The sequence below is a fragment of the Piliocolobus tephrosceles genome, chromosome 8 (genome assembly GCF_002776525.5).
Source record: "Piliocolobus tephrosceles isolate RC106 chromosome 8, ASM277652v3, whole genome shotgun sequence".
Classification (NCBI taxonomy): Eukaryota; Metazoa; Chordata; class Mammalia; order Primates; family Cercopithecidae; genus Piliocolobus; species Piliocolobus tephrosceles.
The window spans coordinates 22,067,984-22,091,244 of NC_045441.1; the positions used below are offsets into that span (position 1 = coordinate 22,067,984).

At 40.0% G+C, this 23,261-nt stretch overlaps 1 protein-coding gene across 6 annotated transcripts in view; it reads left to right on the plus strand.

The window, feature by feature from the left end:
- Nucleotides 1–20,319: 20,319 nt before the first annotated feature.
- BBS9 (Bardet-Biedl syndrome 9) overlaps nucleotides 20,320–23,261 on the plus strand; it is a 514,065-nt gene continuing 511,123 nt past the window's right edge. For 3 of the 6 annotated variants that reach the window (XM_023191691.2, XM_023191695.2, XM_023191696.2), the window contains exon 1: nucleotides 20,608–21,115. The gene's annotated coding sequence lies outside the window, so the exon portion shown is untranslated. Of the gene's footprint in view, nucleotides 21,116–23,261 lie in introns of all 6 variants that reach the window. The other 3 variants (XM_023191694.2, XM_023191693.2, XM_023191692.2) reach the window with 3 other exon arrangements.

Consider the following 23,261-nt stretch of genomic DNA (forward strand, 5'->3'; position numbering starts at 1 on the left):
AGACTGTTTCTCAGAAAATAAAAAAAAAAGTTCAAAAAGTGAAATGTATAAACATATCACTGTTTGGTAATTGTGTGCACCCAGCTTTATAACTGCAGTCATCTAAAATACCATGAGAGACAACCTAAGTCTTTTGACAGGGTGGGTCACCATGATATCACCACTGTACTAGTCACCCAAAGAGCCAAGATCTTGAGAAATTTCATCTTTCACAAATGCAAAAGTACAAAAAAGACCTTTATTTATTGAGGAAGTTTCTACATTTTTACATACATGTATAATGCTTACATACACAGTCGCCATTGTAATAATGAGCTTTGAGTCATCTTTGCAAAAAATGCCTAAAACAAATGAGAACTCTCTAAAAGTCTTTATACAGTTGATGCCTCCAGTATTAGAAATGATGTTAAGATGTAATACATAGCATAGTGAATTGTAAAACATAATGCTGACAATTTAAAATAATGAAAAAGCTAAAAGAGAAAACAAAAACAAAAGCAAACTAAAAAGAAAATTCAACATAGAAAATGTGTATTGCAGGGATAGATTACGGGCAATTGCATGGAGATTGTCCACATGAACTGCCCAACTTTTGCGATGATTAACATATTTTCAAGTCTTGCATCATGATGAATAGCTTTTTTTTTCTTTTAGGACATGGCTGTCCTCAATAATATATTCTCATTAATTTTCTCTGTGATACTGCTCTTTCCAAAATTTGTTTTCTTTAACTTTTTTAACTTTTTTATTTTGTAGAGACGGGGTCTCACTATGCTGCTTAGGCTGGTCTTGGGCTCCTGGCCTCAAGCAATCCTCCTGCCATAGCCTCCCAAAGCACTGGGATTACAGGTGGGAATCACTGTGCCTGACTGTGAAATTATTTTGTGATTTGATATTCTCTGACTTCTCTTTATGGTCTCTTTCTGTTGTACCCTCCTGTCCATGAACCCCTCTGTTTTTCATTTTATTCTTCTACCCCCTCCTAAGATACCAGAGATTCATTCTTGAGGCCAGTTAAACAGCCTTGGTGTTGGCCCACTTGTGGTGGGGCAGCTGCGCCTGGTCCTTAGTCTGTGCTACTGGACAGGTTTTAAACCTTTCAGAATGGAGCAGCTAAAAAAAAGAGTAGATTTTCTCTTGCTTGTATTGACCACCCTTCACAGTGTAACCTTGACACCATTATTTCGCTGCTAAGGTATATTTTTACAAGCTCTTATCTTACCAGTGACCTTTCCCCATTGGGGAGATGAGGAAAGGAAAAAAGTAGGAGAAGGGAAAGATCACATTCTAAAGCATGGCTAGATTAGAGGGTACAATGCAAAATCTTTCTTTTTTGTCCTACCCAAAATATTAGTCTTCAAGGAACTCTCATGGTGAAGTGGACCCTCAGGTGTTCATGTCTACGGTCTTCTGCAGCGCAGTAGAAACTTGAGAAGTCCTTTGGTCATGCACTAAAAACAGCTGTTAAAATTAGTTCTAGGGCCAGGTATGGGGCCTTGTGCCTGTAGTCCTAGCTATTTGTGGAGCTTAGGTGGGAAGATTGCGTGAACCCAGGAGGTGGAGGCTACAGTGAGCCGTGATCGTGCCACTGCTCTCCAGCCTGAGTGACAGAGTGAGCCCCTGTCTCAAAAAAAAAAAAAAAAGAAAGAAATATTATTTCTAACCATCAATAGTTGGTAACCAGTAGGATGGGAGGAAAAATGGCAGACAATGTGCTTTATGTTAGCCCTGCAGGTATGAAAGACTGAGGGAGGAAGGGCAGACACCAAACTTAGCTGGTATTCTGGGGAAAATGTTTGGCAACTCAGTTGACATTCCTCCTTCTCTTCCTTGGTACCAGCTTTGATTTTGTTCAGAAATCCTACAGGAGGCTGGTTAGAGAGTGGAGGCCTCTTCATTCCTCTCTAGAGGTGAATCTTGACTTGTCTTCAACCAGTCATAGTAATTCTGTTCTCCTTTCCACTGATTGTTTTAGCAATGGACCTGTGATGCAATTTTAGCCAATGAGGTATGAGGAGGGGTCTGATGGAGGTGGCTTTCAGGGTAAGGTTGTCTTTGCTCTTAATAAATGATGCTTGGGAGTGTCAAAGATCCCCTTTCTGCCTCCGGATGTTGTTGCCTGCAACCCCCAGAGGATGGCAGAGGACAGAAGGAGACGCCTGGGTCCTTGGGGATGTGCAAGAGACATTTGATCAACTAGTCCTGGTGTTGCTCCTATCCATACTTCTCATTCTGGGAGATAATACATTTCTTTATTATTGAAGTGATTTTGAGTTGGGTCTTCTATTACTCGTAGATAAATGTGATTCCTTACATTTATGTAGTGCTGTGCAGATCTCCCCCTGCCCCCATATGTTGTCCCAGTGGATTCTCAACAGAAACCCTATGGGGGCATGCGAGGCAATATAAGATAAGGAAATTGAGGCTCAGAAGGAGGGTGTGGCCCTGCAACCAAAATGGTCTGATTTCTACTCCAGAATGTTTCATCAAACCTCGTGATTTAGGTGTGATGGCAATAGTGGGAATAGCGGGAGTGGGAGAATCACTTGGAAACCCTTGGAGAATCTCTTGGTAAAGAAGAGGATAGGAAGCTGCTGGAAACAAATTTCCCTGATGTCCCATTGGCCTCAAATTGGCTCAGATGGACTTTTGGGGGATTTTTTTCATTCTATTTGTTTATTTAATAATTTAAAAAAATATAGATGGGGTCTGGCTGCCTTGATGGGAGTGAGAAGGTGTTTTTCCTTGGCGGGCGTTTTCGCTCCCTTCCTCTCTCCTCCCCTTCCCTTCTGTTTCTTTGAGACAGGGTCTCACTCTGTCGCCCAGGCTGGAGTGCAGTGGTATACGCTCTCCTCACTGCAACCTCCACCTCCCAGGTTCAAGGGATTCTCATGCCTCAGTCTTTCAAGTAGCTGGTATTATAGGTGTGTGCCACCATGCTGGGCTAATTTTTGTATTTTTAGGAGAGACGGGGTTTCACCATGTTGGCCAGGCTGGTCTCGGACTCCTGACCTCAAGTGATCTGACTAAGGCTGGTCATGTCTTTAGCCATCCTCAGTGTGTGCCAAGCAAAAGTTAACAACTGGTATAGCTTAGCCTCCAGGGTTTACTGCTCTCAAAACCAAAGAAGTTTTCTGATTCACAAAACTGCCTTTATTTCAAGCTCAATGAAAGGTGGAAATTTATTTTAGGGCTTCGCCTTATTACATTGGATTTTACCATTAACACTTGAGGTTCCTGTACCTACTGAGGAGGATTTGACAGAACCTAGTTTACTGACTTTGATCCAGACCAGTCCTTTTTCAGATCCCCTTCTCCCCACTCCTCTATGCTGCTTCCCACAGCCACCTTGGCCTCAGATGTTGCTGTTCCTCTCATTGTGTCCTTCTGTCTGATTTTACCACATTTCTGGTCCCTGCCTCTGCATTCTGTCACTGATTGTTACCTTGTTTTTCTCTCTCTGCCATCTTTCTCTCTCATTTCCCCTCTTTTTCTTATTCCAATAACCTGTCCTTACTTCTAGTCCCTGTCTCACATTTGTGTGAAAGTTAGTTATAGAAATTTGGTAATTTTTGTCATACTCAAGTAAAAGAAAACCAAGGGGCCGGGAGTAAAAGCACTTGGGATCATAGGACTTGCTCCAAGAATTAAATTTTCCAGAAGCCCAGCCGCTAAAATGGACTGGTGTAACTTTAAGATCAGTTTTACCTGGTAACTGCTGAAACGGCCTGCCCTGGCTCTGTGACTGGTTTTAACTACTGCGACTGGTTTTAACTACTGTGGTCACTCACCTATCAAGAGCTTGCCTGTTCCCAAAGCTTCTTTAGTGCCAATGAGCTTCCTTCCTTCCTTCCTCCATCCGTCCCTCCCTCCCTCCTCTCTTCCCTTACGCTTTCCCCTGCCCCTTCCCTTCCTTTTTTTTGACAGAGTCTCCGTCTGTTGCCTGGCTGGAGTGCGGTGACCCAATCTTGGCTCATTGCAACCTCCGCCTCCTGGGTTCAGGTGATTCTCCTGCCCTAGCCTCCCAAGTAGCTGGGACTACCAGCGCATGCCACCAGGCTCGGCTGATTTTTTGTATTTTTAGTAGAGGGGGGGTTTCACCATGTTGGCCAGGCTGTTCTCGAACTCCTGACCTTGTGATCCACCTGCCTTGGCCTCCCAAAGTGCTGGGATTACAGGTGTGAGCTTTCTTTTTCCTTTTTCTTTTTTCTTTTTTTTTTTTTTTTTGGCAGCGCCTTACTCTGCCACCCAGCCAGGAGTGCAGTGGCGCGATCTCAGCTCACTGCAACCTCCACCTCCTGGATTCAAGCAATTCTCCTGCCTCAGCCTTCTGAGCAGCTGAGACTACAAGCGCATGCCGACATGTCTGGCTAATTTTTTGTATTTTAATAGAGTCGGGTTTCGCCTTATTGCCCAGGTTGGTCTAGAACTCCTGAGCTCAGGCAATCCACCCGCCTTGGCTTCCCAAAGGCCTAGGATAACAGGTGTGAGCCACCGCACCCGGCCTGAGGTTTCTTTCAAAACACTACGTAACATTTGTCTTTCTTATTTATTTCTTTAAGACGGAGTCTTGCTCTGTCTCCCAGGGTGGAGTGCAGTGGCGCGATCTCGGCTCACTGCAAGCTCCGCCTCCCGGGTTCACGCCATTCTCCTGCCTCAGCCTCCCGAGTAGCTAGGACTGCAGGCGCCCGCTACCACGCCCAGCTAATTTTTTGTATTTTTAGTAGAGACGGGATTTCACACTGTTAGCCAGGATGGTCTCGATCTCCTGACCTCGTGATCCATCCGCCTCGACCTCCCAAAGTGCTGGGATTACATGCATGAGACTCCTGTTGGGGTCCGCGTGTTTCCTAAACAAAGGAATGAACACACAAGACAACACAAGACAAGACAAACATGGCGGCCAAGCCGAACGACACGCTTCGCATTATTTTATACCGTCGTTTGTGGAATTTTTACCAAGTCACAAGACACATTGTTGTTTTTCTGACCTTTCCCTGACTTTCTGGATTTCCAAGATGTTTACATATAAACAAGCCCCCAGGGTCTGCTATTTGCAACTGAGGCCAGTCTTGTAGGCTCCTTTGTCCTCCCTGTTTGCAGAGGAGGAATGCCCTGCTTCGTTTTCAAGAGCAGGACTTATAATATTAATGGGGGAAATGCCCTGCTTCGTTTGCAAGAGCATATAGTCCTCTACAACTCCATGCCGGGTCAACATTTCTCTTTCTGATAAAATTCTCAACCTTCTCTTTGTTCATCTCACATACCAAAGACCACCTGGTCTATGTGTATACCCTGAATTGTGATGATTGCTTCCCTAATAAAACGCTTTAACCTTAGAGATTTATCTGTCTATAATATTTGACTTAAACATACTTGGTGTCAGAAGCATGGATCCAAAGCTGCCTCGCCTTGGGGAAAATCCCAGTCCCTGGAACTATGATGAGAGGTGCCCACACTCGAACCCCTGGAGCCTCCTGCTTCCCTAAGCTGCCTCTTTTCCCTTTGGTGAGTTTCTCTTTGACCAGACTTCTGACTTTGGTCAAATGGTGTTTTATTTGGAATTTGGTTGAGGAGAGCCTTCCCCCCTTTTTTCTGAGAGGCATCTTTCCACCTCTTTTTGGGAGCTCTCCTGCTGGGAAGGGTCATCATCTTCCTGTCACTCTCAGCTGGAAAGTTTAGGTGTAGGGATTTCCCCTCATTTGGAGAAGGTGGCTTATCATCCTTTTTGGTAAGCATGTAGTTTATTTTCTGTCTGTGTGGCTTTGATTGTATTCAGTCCTTGTGTTTTAATTTGCTTTTGTGCATTTGGCAATAAAATGAATCATCTAGATGAATTTAGTTACAAATGGGAAGTCAAAGTTCCACAGCATGCCAAAATATTATCTGGGACTCCAGCTGGTAACATGTTGAAACATTATCAGATCATTCAGTCTATTATTCCTCAAACTAAACTAAGACATTGGCCATAAAATCACACACTTCAAATAATACTTACATCTCAATTGATACTTTGAGGCTCAAAAAGATTCTCAGGACTCAAAGATTGCCTTTTTACAAAACACTGGCACAAAACTGGCTAAGACTCTTTTTTCAGGATCTTTTCCTACAATTCCTTCTGTCTATCCTTCTCTAAACTAAACTGTTTCTTCCAAAACTCCTCAGCTATTGTGACACACTATTTAAGTAACAACTCAAGAAAACCAACAGATTCAAAAGAAAATTACTTTGACCCTTGTGCTGTTTCTTAAGAACAAAAGATGAAATTCCCATATAAAAGAAGCCTTCCCTATACTAAAAGGAATGGCCACTTTTTTTTTTTTAATGTCAGACTGGCAGTGGGTGGCACATTTCACACACACAGGTGAGCACCCAATCACATGAACTACAAAAAGATTGAGCAATGGCAACATTCTCATCTTCAAGGACAAATAATGTGCTGTGTAGATCTTGTTAGAATAACTCTTACCTTTTGGGCCTCCTGAGATAATCTAGTCACAGTTTCACAGCTAATGGTTATTTGTCCCATCTGGTAATTGCCTTAAACTGCTCTACCCAAAACTTGGTTCTCCACCCTCATATTATTACCTGTTTAAAAAGTCTTAAAGATTAGCCTTATCTGATTTTTTCAGAAACGTAATTTGGATCCAACTGTCTTTTATAAACTTGTGAGTCCATATGTATATATAATTTTTATTTTTAATTTCTGTGGGTACATAATAGGTGTTAATATTTATGGGGTACATGTTTTGATACAGGCATGCAAAACTTAATAATTACATCATGGAGAATGGGGTATCCATCCCCATAAGCATTTACCTTTTGTGTTACAAGCAATCCAATTATACTCTTTTACTTATTTTAAAATGCACAAATAAATTATTATTGACTGTACTCATCATGTTATGGTGTCAAATGGTAGGTCTTAGTCATTTTTTCTATTTTTTTATTTTTTATTTTTCTTACCCATTAACTCTATCTCCACCACCTCACTGTGCTTCCCAGCCTCTGGTAACCTTCCCTATATGCAATTGAACTCTATATCCATGAGTTCAATTGCTTTGATTTTTAGATCCCACAAATAAGTGAGAACATGCGATATTTGTCTTTCTGTGCCTGGCTTATTTCACTTAACATAATGGTCCCCAGTTCCATCTATGTTGTTGCAAATGACAGCATCTCATTCTTCCTTTATGGCTGAATAGTACTCCATAGTGTATATGTACCACATTCTCTTTATCCATTCATCCATTGATAGACACTTAGGTTGCTTCCAAATCTTGGCTATTGCAAACAAACATGCGAGTGCAGATATCTCTTCAATATACTGATTTCGTTTCTTTTGCATATATAACCAGCAGTGGAATTGTTGGATCATATGGTAACCCTATTTTTAGTTTCTTGAAGAACCTTCAAAGTGTTTTTCCATAGTGGCTATATTAATTTGTATTCCCTCCAACGTATGAGGGTTCCCTTTTTTCCCACATCCTTGCCACCATTTATTATTGCCTGTCTTTTGAGCATAAGCCATTTAACTGGGGTGAGATAATATCTCATTGTAGTTTTGATTTGTATTTCTCTGATGATCATATGCCTATTTGCCATTTGCATGTCTTCTTTTTAGAAATGTCTGTTCAAATCTTTTGCCCATTTTTAATTGGATTATTAGATTTTTTCCCATAGAGTTGTTTGAACTCCTTACATGTTCTGCTTATTAATCCCTTGTCAAAAGGGTAGTTTGCAAATATTTTCTCCCCTTCTGTGGGTTGTTTCTTCACTTTGTTGATTGTTTCCTTCTCTGTGCAGAAGTTTTTTTTTTTTTTTAACTTAATGTGTTCCTGGTTCTCCATTTTTGCTTTGGTTGCCTGTGCCTATGGGAGTTACTCAAGACATTTTTGCCCAATGTCCTAGGTATTTTCCCCAATGTTTTGTGTAGTAGTTTCATAGTTCGAGGGCTTAGATTTAAGTCTTTAATCCATTTTAATTTGATTTTTGTATATGGCAAGAGACAAGGGTCTAGTTTCATTCTTCTGTGTATGGATATTCAGTTTACCAAACATCAGTCATTGAAGAGATGGTCGTATGTTTTTGGCACCTTTGTTGAAAATGAGTTCACTGTGTATGAATTTATTTCTGAGTTCTCTATTCTGTTCCATTGTCTATGTGTCTGTTTTCTGGTCCAGTACCATGATGTTTTGGTTACTATAGCTTTGTAGTTTAATTTGAAGTCAGGTAATGTGATTTTTCCAGTTTTGTTCTTCTTGCTCTGGATAGCTTTGGCTATTGTGGTCTTTTGTGGATCCACGTAAATTGTAGGATTGTTTTTCTATCTCTGTAAAGAATTTCATTGGTATTTTGATAGGGATTGCATTGATTCTGTAGAATGCTTTGGGTAATATGGACGTTTACATGATATTGAGTCTTTCAATACGTGAACGTGGAATATCTGTCCATTTTTTTTCTGTCCTCTTCAATGTCTTGCCTCAATGTTTTTATAGTTTTCTTTTTCTTTTCTTTCTTTTTTTTTTTTTTGAGACTGTCTTGTTCTGTCACCCAGGCTGGAGTCCAGTGACACAATCTTGCCTCACTGCAACCTCCGCCTCCTGGGTTCAAGTGATTCTTCTGCCTTAGCCTCTCAAGTAGCTGGAACTATAGACGTGCACCACCATGCCTGGCTAATTTTTGTACTTTTAGTAGAGATGGGGTTTCATCATGTTGGCCAGGCTGATCTGAAGCTCCTAATCTCAGGTGATCCACCTCCCTTGGCCTCCCAAAGTACTGGGATTATAGGCCACCACGCCTGGCCTCTAGTTTTCATTATAGAGATCTTTCATTTCTTTGGGTAAGTTAATTATTACGTATTTAATTTTATGTGTGCTATTATAAATGGAATAACTTCTTGAATTTATTTTTCAGAGTGTTCACTGCTGGCATATAGAAATCCTAGTTATTTTTGTATATTGATTTTGTATCTTACAACTTTACTGAATGTGTCAGGTCTAATAGTTTTTTGGTGGAGTCTTTAGATTTTTCCAAATATAAGGTCATATCATCTGCAAACAAGGGTAATTTGACTTCTTTCCTTCTAATTTGGATGTTTATTTCTTTCTCTTGTCTGGTTGCTTTATCTAGGACTTTCAGTACTATGTTGAATAACAGTGGGTATCCTTGCTGTTTTCCAGATATTAGAGGAAAGACTTTCTATTTTTCCCCATTCAGTATGATACTAGCTGTGGGTCTGCCATATATGGCTTTAATTATGTTGAGGTATGTTACTTCCTTGCCTGGTTTTTTGAGAGTTTTTATCATGAAGGGTTGTTGAATTTTATCAAATGCTTTTTCAGCATCAATTGAAATGATCATATGGTTCTTGTCCTTCATTCTGTTGCTATGATGTATCACATTTATTTGTTTGCATATGTTGAACCATCCTTGCATCCTAGGGATAAGTCCCACTTGGTCGTGATGAATGATCTTTTAATATATTCTTGAATTTTGTTTGCTTCGTATTTTGTTGAGGATTTTTACATCAATATTCATCAGATATACTAGCCTGTAGTTTTCTTTTTTTGATGTGTTTTTGTCTGGTTTTTGGATCAGAGTACTAGCCTCATAGAATTAGTTTGGAAGTATTTCCTCCTCTTCTATTTTTCGGAATACCTTGAGTAGGATTGTTATTATTTCTTCCTTAAATGTTTGGTAGAATTCAGCAGTGAAGCCCCTGCGTCTTGGGCTTTTCCTTACTGGGAGACTTTTTTTATTATGGCTTCAATCTTATTACTTGTTATTGGTCTGTTTAGGTTTTGGAGTTCTTCATGGTTCAATCTTGATAGATTGTATGTGTCTAGCAATTTGTCCATTTCTTCTAGGTTTTCCTACTTACTGGCATATATAGTTGCTCACAGTAGCCACTAATGATCTTTTGGATTTCTGCAGCATCAGTTGTAATGTCTTGTTTATCCTCTCTGATTTTATTTATTTGGGTCTACTTTCTTTTTTTCTTAATCTGGCTAAAGTTTTTTCAATTTCATTTATCTTTTTGAAAAAAACAACTTTTCATTTCATTGATTGTTTGTATTGTTTTCCTCATTTCAAAATCATTTATTGCTCCTCTAATCTTTATTATTTCTTTTCTTCTACAAATTTTGGGGCTGGTTTGCTCCTGTTTTTCTAGTTCTTTAAGATGCATCATTAGGGTTTTTATTTGAAGTTTTTCTACGTTTTTGATGTAGGTGCTTTTTATTGTAAACTTCCCTCTTAGTACTGCTTTTGCTGTATCCTATAGGTTTTGGTATTCTGTGTTCCCATTTTCATTTGTTTCAAAAAATTTTTCAGTTTCCTTCTTAATTTCTTCATTGACCCACTGCTCATTCAGGCGCATATTGGTTAATTTTCATGTATTCGTCTAGTTTTCAAAATTCCTCATTATTGATTTCTAGTTTTATTCCATTGTGTTCAGAGAAGATATTTGATATATTTTTAATTTTTTGAAACGTTTTAAGACTTATTTTGTCGTTTAACATATGGTTTACTCTTGAAAATAATCCTTATGTTGAGGAGGAGAATGTGTATTCTGCAGCTGTTGGATGAAATGTTCTGTGGATATCTGCTAGGTTCATTGGTCTGTAGTGCAGATTAAATACAATGTTTCTTTGTTGGCTTTCTGTCTGGATGATCTGTCTAATGCTAAAAGTGGGTTGTTGATGTCTCCAACTGTTATTTTTGGGGAATCTATCTATCTTTTTAGCTCTAATATTTGCTTTATATATCTGGGTGCTCCATTGTGGGGCACATATATATTTATAAATTATTGTATCCTCTTGTTGAATTTACCCCTGTATCATTATATGATGACCTTCTTTTTCAATAGTTTTTGTTTTGAAATATATTTTCTCTGATATATAAATCTATTTTGTCTAATGTAATATACAAAATAGTATAGCTTCTCCTGCTCTTTTTTGGTTTCCATTAGCATGGAATATCTTTTTCCCTAACTTTATTTTCAGTCTTCGTGTGTCTTTACAGGTGAAAACTATTTTCTGTAGGCAACAGATCAATGTATCTTGAGTTTTTAATCCATTCAGATACTCTATATCTTTTGATTGGAGAGTTTAGTACATTTACATTTAATGTTACTTTTTTCTACTTCTTTTCCAATATTCGTACAATGTTATGATTGATAAGTGATAAGTTACTCCTGCCATTTTGTCGTTTGTTTTCTGGCTGTTTTATGATCTTTTCTTCCTTCTTTCTCTCTTTCTTGTATTACTTTTAGTAGGTATCTTTGATCTTTGGGAGTTCGAATATGAAATGCCTTGAGGTAGTCGTCTTTGGGTTAAATCTACTTGGTGTTCTATAATCTTCTTGTTCTTGATATTGTTATCTTTCTCTAGGTTTGGGAAGTTCTTTGTTATTATCCCTTTAATAAACTTTCTACACCTGTCTGTCTACCTCTTTTTTAAGGCCAATAACTCTTAAATTTGCTCTTTTGAGGCCATTTTCTAGATTCTGTAGGCATGCTTCATTTTTTTTTCTTTTGATTCACTGACTATATTTTCAAATAGCCTGTCTTAAAGCTCACTAATTCTTTCTTCTGCTTGATCAATTCTGCTATAAAAAGACATAAATTCTTCTGTATGCCAATTGCATTTTTTCAGCTCCAGAATTTATGCTTAATCTTTTTTAATTATTTCAATCTTTTTGTAACATTTATCTGATAGGATTCTGAATTCCTTCTCTGTTTTCTTGAATTTCTTTGAGTTTCCTCAACACAGCCATTTTGAATTCTCTGTCCAAAAGGTCACATATCTATTTTTCTCCAGGATAGGTCCCTGGTGCCTTATTTAGTTCTTTTGGTAAGTTCATATTTTTCTGGATGGTGTTGATGCTTGTAGATGTTCTTTAGTGTCTGGGCATTGAAGAATTAGGTATTTCTTATAGTCTTTATAGTCTGGACTTGTTTGTACCCATCCTTTTTGGGAAGGCTTTCTAGATATTTGAAAGGACTTGGGTGTTGTGATCTAAAGCTTTATCTGCTTTAGGGGGCAACTCATGCACAGTAATCCTGTGGTTCTTGAAGACTTGTAGAGGTACTGCCTTGATGGACTTGGGCAAGATCCAGGAGATTTCTCTGGATTACCAGACAGAGACTCATATTCTCTTCCCTTGCTTTTTCCCAAACAAATGAAGTCTCTCTCTCTGTTCTGGGCCACCTGAAGCTGGAGGTAGAGTGACACAAGCACCCTTGTGGCCCCGACCACTGTGACTGCACTGGGTCAGACCTGAACTCAGGACAGCACTAGGTCTCACCCAAGGCCTATTATGACCACTGCCTGTCTACTTACCTGTGTTCATTCAAGACCCTAGAGCTCTACAGTCAGCATGTAGCAAAGCCAGCCAGGCCTATGTCCTTCCCTTCAGAGTGATGAGTTCTCCCAGGTTCTGGTGGGGGTGCTGTCAGGCAGATAGGGACTACAGTCAAAAACCTCACCATCTACTTTGTGTTCTATTGTAGTGTGTCTGAGCTGCATCACACCACAAGATGCAGTCCTTCCCACTCTTTCCTCCTCTTTCCAAAGGCAGAGGAGCCTCACCGTGTGGCTACCACCACCACAGGCCCATGGAGAGTATTGCCAGAGTACCACTGATGTTCCCTTAAGGCCCAAGGGCTCTTAAGTCAGCTTGTGGTGAATCTGCCTGACCTGGGTCTCACCCTTCAGGGCAGTGGGTTCTCCTTTGACCCAGGGCAGGTGCAGAAATACCATCCAAGAGCCAAGTCTTGGAATTGGGGACCCCGAGAGCCCGCTTTGGGTTCTACTCACCTCTGGCTGAGCCGGTACCTAAGGTGTAAGACAGAGTCCCTTTACTCTTCCCTCTGCTTTTCTCAAGCATAAAGACTGTTGCTCCATAGCAGCCACATCTGGAATGTGCTGAGTCTCACCTGAAGCCAATAAGTCTCAGAGTCTCACCGAAGGCTTTCAATGGAGTACTTGTCTATTACTGCTGGTTGTTTAGTGCCCAAGGGCTCTTCAGTTAGCAGGTGATGAATCCTGCCAGAACTAGGTCCTTCCCTTCAAGGCAGCAGGTTCCCTACTGGCCCACGTTGTATGTAGAAACACCATCTGGGAACTGGGGCCTGGAATAAGGGGCGGCCTCATGACTCTGACCAGTGCCCTATCCTGCTATGGCTGAACTGGTATCCAGGATGCAAGACCAAATCCTCCCCATTCTTCCCTCTCCTCCCCTAAAGTGGTAGGAAGGAGTCTCTTTTGAAGCCACAAGCTGTGCAGCTTGGACTAGGTGAGAGTTGATGCCAGCACTCCCACAGCCGCCCTGGCTGGTGTCTCAGTAGGCCATGCACCCCCTGAGTCCACTGGCTTTGGGCCCATTTCAGCCCTAGGACTCATCTAGGAGTTGTGGTCCTTGTGGCCTACACTGCCTTTCAAGTTTACTTACAGCCCCAAAGTTCTTTAGCTCATTGTCATGATGCTTGAGGGAACTCAATTTCTGACTGCTGGAATTGGTGATTTCTTGTTGGCTAGGGCTGGTTTAAGTGTTTTCTCCATGGGCAGGTGTCAGCTGAGTTTTGTCCAGTTTTCCTTTCTGCTATAACAGGGCAGCACTGACTTTAGCGCCTTACATTTGCTGCATTCTCCCTCCCCCAGTGCACAGAAATGCTCTTTACACCATGCAACCATTGCTGGGGAGTGTGGGAGGAGTGGTGATGGCAATTCAATACTTTTTTTCTACTTCTTCTGTGCATCTTTCAGCAATATTAAGTCAAAACCAGGTACTGGCTGGGTGCGGTGGCTCCTGCCTATAATCTCAGCCCTTTGGGAGGCCGAGGCAGGAGGATCACTTGAGTTCAGGAGTTTGAGACCCGCCTGGCCAACATGGTGAAACCTCGTCTCTACCAAAAATACAAAAAATTAGTGGGGCATGGTGGCACGTGCCTATATTTCCAGCTACTCAGGAGGCTAAGGCAGGAGAATCGCTTCAACCTGGGAGACAGATGTAGCAGTGAGCCTGGATTGTGCCACTGTACTCCAACCTGGGTGACAGAGTAAGACTCTGATTTTGTTTCTCATGAAGGTGGTTTTTTCTGTGTAGGGAGCTTTAAATTGCTGTCCTTGTTGGGGGATGCTTGGTGCAGCCTTCTATTTTGCCATCTTGCTCCACCTCCCATCTGAGTTTATATAATTTACTATCTCGTGATTAAAAATCTAAAAAGCTATAAGAACTTTATTTCTACTTATAGAAACATGTTTAAATGTGTTTATGCATGTCCACGATATGTTTACATTATAAAATATGTCATAGTCAGCCAAAAATTCATAAACATTTTATTAACAGTGAGAAAAATGAGTGCTCATATAAAATATATAGCAAATAACCCCCCCTTTTAGTTTATGTGACTTAACTAAATATTTCATTAATTAATTTGTTTTAAAATTGTCTTCAAAATTGTCAACATACATTTTGGCCTAGGTTTACTGGACAGATAATTTTATATTTGTTTTTGCTAGATGTGTTAAGGTCATGATGCTATAAACCCAGTCTAAAACAGAATGACTTTGTTGTGAAATTCTTTCATATATAAGATTGATTTAATGTTGTTAATATACTTAAAACAGCTATATCTTCTGAGTTATCAACAGGATACCCATGTATTTAACTTTAAAGTTCTTACTTAGATAAATACTTGATATTAACAGACATTAAACTTGTTAACAAATACAACAATGACTAGCTTTGTTTCATATTTCAGTTTTCAGAAGTAATCTAGATGTAATTGATAAAAATAAATTAGTTAATTATAAAGAGTAAATATTTATTAATGAAATTTTTATGTAATTTAAAATCCTGAAGTTATATTATGTTAAATAGTAGATACAATGTCTGGATCACATCCAAATAAGATAAAAATGGAAACAAACCACTGAATAAATATAAGTTCATTTTTGGCTTTTTAAAGTTTATAAAATTTTAAATATATTTATATTTATTAATCAGAAATGATTTTGGAAAAAATACTTTATATGATAAATAATCTTGAATAGTAAATTTTAGTCCTATAAAATAATTGGCTTTTATATAAAATGAAAAATGGTAGGACAAAGACTTGGGCATTAAAAAAATGAGAAAATCTCTAAGCAAGTCAAAGAGCATTTATGAATAATAGGCCTATGAGAAGACTCTCATGAATGATCAGGTTGGCTGGGATTAAAAATAAATAGTTTATAAGTGGTTTTCTAAAATTTAAACATTGATGTTGGAGGTGCACTGATACAGGACCAGAGCCTGGTCCTTCATTTTTAAAACAACATTTTCTTGAAGTATTGATCTGCTCCTGATAAAATTGTAAGAAGCTTTCATTTTGAATTCTAAAATCTATTTCTTTAACAGCTACTTCTAAACTGCAGGCAGTTTCTACTTCTGCTACCTTTTTTCACTGAGATTTATTTAATTTCCCTAGTTTCACATTAAAAATGCTGTCTTCTTCATTTAAGATAGTAATTTCATTGCTTTTTTTTTTTTTTTTTTTTTTTTTGAGACAGGATTTCACTCTGTCATGCAGGCTGGAGTGTAGTTGCATGATCATGGCTCACTGCAGCCTTGACCTACTGGGCTCAAGCAATCCTCCAACATCAGCCCCGCTAGTAGCTGAGACTAAAGGCACATGCAACCATGCCTGGCTAATTTTTATATTTTTTGTAGAGACAGGATTTTGCCATATTGTCCAGGCTGGTCTCGAACTCCTGGGCTCAAGTGATCTGCCCACCTTGGCCTCCTAAAATGCTTGGATTACAGATATTGCACCTGTCTGGTAATATCACTTGAGGTAGAGTTTTGCTTTTGCAATTTCTCAGATTCATATCTCAGTGATTCAAATTTGCCATATCTTGCTATTTGTTTTGCAGGTCATATATCATTGCATTCAGGTTTTTCTCCTCTTTAGAAAGCCTGGGATGGTAACTCTCTCCTTCAATTTTTTCATCAGTTGCTATACTTTTTTTTTTTTTTTTTTTTTGGTTCTAACTGCTGGTATGGCCTGACACTAAATATTTATCCTGAAGGTCTAGAAATCAATGCTGTTTTTCAATATAATTTGATTCTGTACTTTGGCTTTTCTTGATACATGTGAATTGTTATAATCATGACCTGGGACACATCTTCCTGTATCTGATTAAATTCAAGTACCCTTTTCATCAGATTTGACTTCCAGGTTATCTAAATGAGCTCCCCAAAAGGAGAAACAATCACACTGTAGATTTAATTTTTTGGTACCTGGTCTGAGGAAGATTATACATTTTGTCAACATAATTTCCTGTGTTGCCTATGTTATATTTGATTTCTTTTTAAACCTGAAGTTTAAAATGGTTAAGATAATTTTAATGTAATTATTTGTATGGCTTTTTAAGCCTTTTGATTATCACTCTGGTTATATGAATGACTTATTTCACAAGTAACTTGTGATTCTGTATTGATGCAGTGTTTTGAGCCTTTTAAAAAACTTCTTCAAAATCAAATTCCAATGTAAGGTTTTTAAATGTAGAATTAACTTTGGAATTTTCCAGCTGGACTCCTGGAAAGCATTAAAAGGTATCAGGGGAACCAGCCCCCAATATTTCAACGTAGGTTTTTTTCTATTTTCCCTAAGTGTCGACCAGTCTGAGAAATAGAGAAGGAGTACAAAAGAGAGAAATTCTACAGGTGGGCCTCTGGGGGTGACATCACCTATTGGTAGGTTCTGTGATGCCCCTTGAGCCACAAAACCAGCAAGTTTTTATTAGGGATTTCAAAAGGGGAGGGGGGTATGAACAGGGAGTTAGTCACAAAGATCACATGCTTGAAAGGGCAATAAAAGATCACAAGGCCAGGGCGAAATTAGAATTACTGATGAGGTTCCATGTCCCAGTGGGCATGCATTGTCATTGATAAACATCTTAACAGGAAACAGGGTTTGAGAGCAGACAACCAGTGTGACTAGAATTTGCCAGGCTGGAATTTCCTAATCCTAGCAAGCCTGAGGGCACTGCAGGAGACCAGGGCGTATCTCATCCCTTATCTTCAACCTCATAAGGCAGACACTCTCAGAGCGGCCGTCCATAGACCCACCCCTGGGAATGCATTCCTTTCCCAGGGTTATTCCTTGCTGGGAAGAGTTCAGTGATATTTCTCCTATTTGCTTTCTGCAAGAAGAGAAATATGACTCTGGCCCTGGAGGCAGTCAGACCTTATGGTTATCTCCCTTGTTCCCTGAAAATCACTGTTATCCTGTTCTTTTTTAGGATGCCCAGATTTGATATTATTCAAACACATGTTTTACAAACAATTTTTACAGATAATGCAATCATCACAGGGTCCTGAGGTGACATACATCCTCAGCTTACGAAGATGACGGGATTCGGAGATTAAAGACAGGCATAGAAAATTATAAGAGTATTGATTGGGGAAGTGATAAATGTCCACGAAATCTTCACAATTTATGTTCAGAGACTGTAGTAAAGACAGGCATAAGAAATTATAAAAGTATTAATTTGGGGAAATAATAAATATCCATGAAATCTTCACAGTTTATGTTCTTCTGCTGTGGCTTCAACCAGTCCCTCCGTTTGGGGTCCCTGACTTCCCGCAACAAAAAGATATCTTTCTCATCTTGTAGAGGTATTAAATGATTTGGGTTATTTGGTAAATTTTATAAGAAACATTGTGAAATGATAACTGATACTAGGTTTTCTTTTATTTGCATTTATGGGAATGTTGTTGATATGAATGTTTGAAAAATTATATAAGTTCATACAAGTCTGCTGGAAATGATGACTCATGCCTATAATCCCAACACTTTGGGAGGCTGAGGTTGGAGGATTGCTTATAGCCAGGAATTTGTGACCAGCTTGGGCAACAAAGCAAGACCCTGTCTCTGTTAAAACAAAACAAAACAAAAAAGAAAGTAAAAGTCAAGCATGGTGGTACAAACATATAGTCCCAGCTGCTTGAGAGGCAGAAGCAGAAGGATTGCTTGAGTCCAGGAGCTTGAGGTTGCAGTGCGCTGTGAATGTGTGACTGCACTCTAGCCTGGGCAATAGAGCAAGACCCCATCTTTAAAAAATATTCATACAAATGTATTATATTACCAGTCACAATTCTGGTTATCTTCAAATACTGTATTTAATAGCAATAAATAAATGTTCTTCACAGTTGTTAACTTCATCAGTTTTTTTTTTTTTTTTTTGAGACGGAGTCTCGCTCTGTTGCCTGGGCTGGACTGCAGTGGCCGGATCTCAGCTCACTGCAAGCTCTGCCTCCCGGGTTTACGCCATTCTCCTGCCTCAGCCTCCCGAGTAGCTGGGACTACAGGCGCCTGCCACCTTGCCCAGCTAGTTTTTTGTATTTTTTAGTAGAGACGGGGTTTCACCGTGTTAGCCAGGATGGTCTCGATCTCCTGACCTCGTGATCTGCCTGTCTCGGCCTCCCAAAGTGCTGGGATTACAGGCTTGAGCCACTGTGCCCAGCCAACTTCATCAGATTTTTAACCATGGCTGTTTTAAGTTTTTGTCATCCATGTTATTGTTTTGAATTATTTTTTAAAAAACAGACTCATGGAAAATATTCTAACAAGTACTCTTTTGTTTTTATTTGTTTATTTTTGAGACAATCTTGCTCTGATGCCCAGGCTGGAGTGCAGTGATGTGATCCTGGTTACTACGACCTCTGCCTCCCTGGTTCCAGTCATTCTCATGCCTCAGCCTCCTGAATAGGTGGGATTACAGGCTTACACTACCACGCTGGGTTAACTTTTTGTATTTTTAGTAGAGATGGGGTTTCACTATGTTGGCCAGGCTGTTCTTGAACTCCTGGCCTCAAATGATCCTCCCACCTTGGCCTCCCAAATTGCTGGGATTACAGGCATGAGCCATTGTGCCTGGCCCTAAAAAATGCTCTTAAATACAGGTTTCTAAAAGCTTGAAGATCAATGGACAAAATAACAATTTCTCAAACTGTCATAAAAAAGTGAGTTCATGAAACTATTAATCAAGATCAGGCAGAACAAAAATTAATTACATGAGTTTAAATAACTGACGAAGATAATGTTTTTATGACTTTATTTCAAATGTTGTTGGTTCTTTACTCAAATATTTTTTTCCAGATTTAAGAAAATCTTGTCTCTTAAGCTATAATTTATAGCAATTTGATAAAATATACTTGTGTAAACAAAGGTAAAAACTTTTTTTCTCTTTACTTGATTCCTCCATAATTAGAAAACCATTTGTGAGTCTTCTTGTGGTAATATGGACATTTCAATAAGTCTAATAAAAATCTGCTGTGTCTATATAGCAGAATACAATTGGAAACTAGTTGTATTACGAAAGCTTTGACTGAAAGGTCATTTTTGAAACTATTGGGGCCAGACGTGGTGGCTCACGCCAGCAATCCCAGCACTTTGGGGGACCAAGGTGGGTGGATCATTTGAGCCCAGGAGTTCCAGAGCAACCTGGTCATGGCAAAACTCCGTCTCTACAAAAAATACAAAAATTAGCCGGGCGTGGTGGTCTGTGCCTGTAGTCCCAGCTTACTAGGAAGGCTGAGGTGGGAGAATCATTTGACCCTGGGAAGTTGAGGCTTCAGTGCTTCAATAAGCAGTGATCGTGCCACTGCACTCCAGTCTAGGCGACCCTGTCAGTAAGACCCAGTCTCAGTTAAAAAAAAAAAAAAAAAAAAAACCCAAAACCAAAAAACTAAAACTAGAATGGTATTTTCTACTGGAAATGTGGATTGGTGGTGAAATACAGGAAATTTAAAGCCTACACTAGAATCCACTGAAAAAAGCAAACAAGAAAAATTTCAAGGTTGGCTACACTGAATTTGAATGTAAAGATTTTTTAAAAAAGTAAAAAACAAAAGAAAACATAGATCCAATCTCATGTACCAGGAAATCCACTCTAAGGTATCGACGGAAAATATATTTAACACGTGTATCAGGACACAGGCACAAGTAAACTTCCAAGCAGCGCTGTTTTAAACAGTAAAAAAAGGAAAAACTGGAAACTGTTCAAAAGCTCCATCATCTCTATGATCTTGGTCTTCCGCCCCATCTTCCTCTCCAAGGTGAATGTGTACTGGGCCAGCACCACCCCCGCCACCAGGGCGCACACGCTGGCGCTTGCTACCGCGACCACCCTCGCCACGGTCGCGCGGTGCATGGACGAAGCCCTCATGAGTGTCCCGGCAGGAAAAAAACACGGCGATTGGGACTCTCAGAAGCGCAGAATCGCAGAGCACCACCTAGATGCCGGCGACGCCCTGTCCCCGCTAGGCCCCACCCACACGCGCCGAGGGGAGGGGGCGGGCACGCTTCTGGGGGCCGTGGCCTGCGCCCGGAGCCCAGGCGGGAGGCGGGTCTTCCTTGAGGAACTGCTGTCATGACGGGGCAGAGGACTGCAGTAATTATCCCTCTCTGCTAATAAGAACCAGGCCGTGGTTCACTTGAGCCCCGCCCCAGCAGTAATCTAATTCCAACGGCGGGTCCCTGAGAAGTCGGTCTCCTCCTTCGCGCCTCAGACTCTCTGGACTCCAGCCCCCAGAAGGCGGCGCGGCGCGGCGTGACTGCGCAGTGGCGTCCGTTGTAAGTGCTATGACAACAGGGCGAAGATGGCTCAGAGTTAGTCTGGAGAGGGGAGGTGTCCCTTCCGCTGCGGCCGTCGGGTTTCTGCTACATCCCATTGCCAACTCCTCCATCCTTTCCTCCTCGGTGTGAGCAGCAGGACTTGCATTTGTTCTTGCCTGCCTAGTGTCTTCCAAGGGATAGATGCCGTTTCCTCTGCTGGTCTCTGGGGGGTGACGGGGGGGCGCAGGGGAGCTTCTTTGGGGAATCACTCCAACTCTGTGGAGCTGGTGGTGCTGCCTGGTGGGGCTCTCTCTTTACCCGGGACGTGGAACAACTTTCAGCTGGAGGACGAGAGGGAATAGTAAAGCTAAAGGTTGCTTTTCTTTGCACCTCCGTTCTTGCTCCCTCTGCTCCATCACTGGGACCTTGTCAGGCGTTCATAAAGGGAAATTTGCGGAACGAGGGTTCGCAGAAAGGTGAGACAGAGCTCATCTGACGTGGCATCAGGTAAGATGGTATGTCCGGTATTAAACTTCGGGTACGTGAATGCCCTTTCCATTTTTTATTTTGTGAACAAGATCCTCCAATGCAATATAATGGTTTGGGGGCTGTAAGGTGATTGATTTCTTAGAAAGATGTTTGCACTGGATTAAACACTAGGAGCACAAAGTGTATGCGATTCTGTGAATACCTTTGAGAAAAAAGGGATGAGAATTTTTAAGGATTCCATGGAGGAATGTCACATGGAGCATGAGCATCCTCCTGAGACACTTAAACAGGTCTGTGAGTAAATGGGCAAAGCAGTTCCCAGCCTACGACTGAAGTAGGATGCATGTACTAATACCCCCAATCCTTCTCTTAATAGGATTATTGTTTCTCCTCTTTTTAGTTGGAGACCACAACAGTTTAGATGAGATGCGCTGATTTTATCAGCACTTCCTGCCAGTCAAGTCCTGCATTTGACTTCAATTTCCTGGAGAAATGTTTTTTTTTGGGTATCTCACTTTTACTTTAAAAATGAAACTGTATCTTACATGTATACACATCTTACATGTCCTCATTGATAAACAACTTGAAAGATGCTGCAGGATAAGCTATGGGTCTTTAGTTGGCCAGCATTCAGAGAGAGAAAGATTTTCGAACTTATTAGCATTTTATAAAGAAAACAGTTACTGAGATTTTTTTCATGAATAAGTGGAAGAATTAAAAAAAGAAACTAGAAAACCCAGAAGTTTTTAAAGAAGAATTTAAAAAAACTTTATTTTGAAAACAAGTTACAAGTTATTTGTCAGACTTTAAGGGATTTTTCATTGCGTGTAATTGTTGTGGTTAAATTACAACTATACACATATTTATGGTACAACTTCTTGATAGAAATGCTCATTGAAGGGAAAAAATCCAACAGCAATAGTATATATAGTAATTTTAAAACTTTTACACCTTTTGAGCGATGTAGTAAGTCTTACACTTTGGAATACTTTCAAATATTTTTTGAAAATTATTAAAATACATGAAGTTATTATAAAACATCCCTGCTGATTAATCACATTTCCATTAGTGATTGCTATCAGTCTTTGTGAGTCCCATTTCAAATTTCAGTCCAGAGGGTGAGTTTGGCATTCGTAATTGTGTCTTGCACAGAACACACTACCACTGTCTGTTTCCACTACCACCTGCTACCACCGTCTCTCCCACCACCACTGTTTCTACTGCTAGGTTATTACTGACTATTGAGTACTTGCTATGGGTTGAACCATTTTATCCTCCTCCATCCTAGAACAATTGAGATACTAGAGGATGAGGGACTTGTTTCAGGTCATGTAGTGGAAATGTGGTCAGAAAGTGAACCCAGAGCTGTCCTACTCCAAATTTTGTGTTATTTTGCCCTTTTCGTCTTTTGTTGAAAATTCCAACAGTGAGCCCTTGCATTATTGCCTTCAAAAGCAGTATACTTCTAATGCTATATGCATTTGTCTTCTTTCTTTGACTGGAAGACTTGATTTCTACTTTCTTAAATTTCATGTGACACTAGCATAACCTGGAGAAAGCAAAGCTCTGAAAATGAACAACAGCTTCAAGGTCTGTTTCCAGAACTGACCTTCAAACCCGTATGTTTTTCCCACAGCATTCTTTGGGATTATTATTTTCACAGCTGATCATATTGTAGGACTAGGTCAATGAGGTGTTAATACAGCCACCTCTTAAATGAAATCTGAATCTGAGTAAATTTGTTGTAGAAAAAATAAGTATTGAAAACAAAAAAGCATCAAGTGAAGAATGTAGAAGAGAATTTCTAGAGTTTAGGGGGTAAGGAGATTATCTCCCATTCATTATTCTAATAAGGCATTAGAAACTAATCTGTTGTGCCTATTTATAGGAATGCACCTGTTACAACATTCAAATTATTGTCTTCTAATCATCCTTTAACAATTTAATCAAATGTATGACATACTTGCCTGCAGTTTGAACTTGTAGTGATTAGAATTAGTGTGAATAGAGCTATTGTTTTTATAGTCTACATGGAGGGGCGTGTACATAGGCCGTTTGTTTAGGGTTCTGGAGTAGACAGTCTGGGTTTAGGTACCGAACATCACTTAACTAGTGAGACCACTGGCGCAGGTTTCTTAACCTCTCTGTATTCAAGGATACCTGA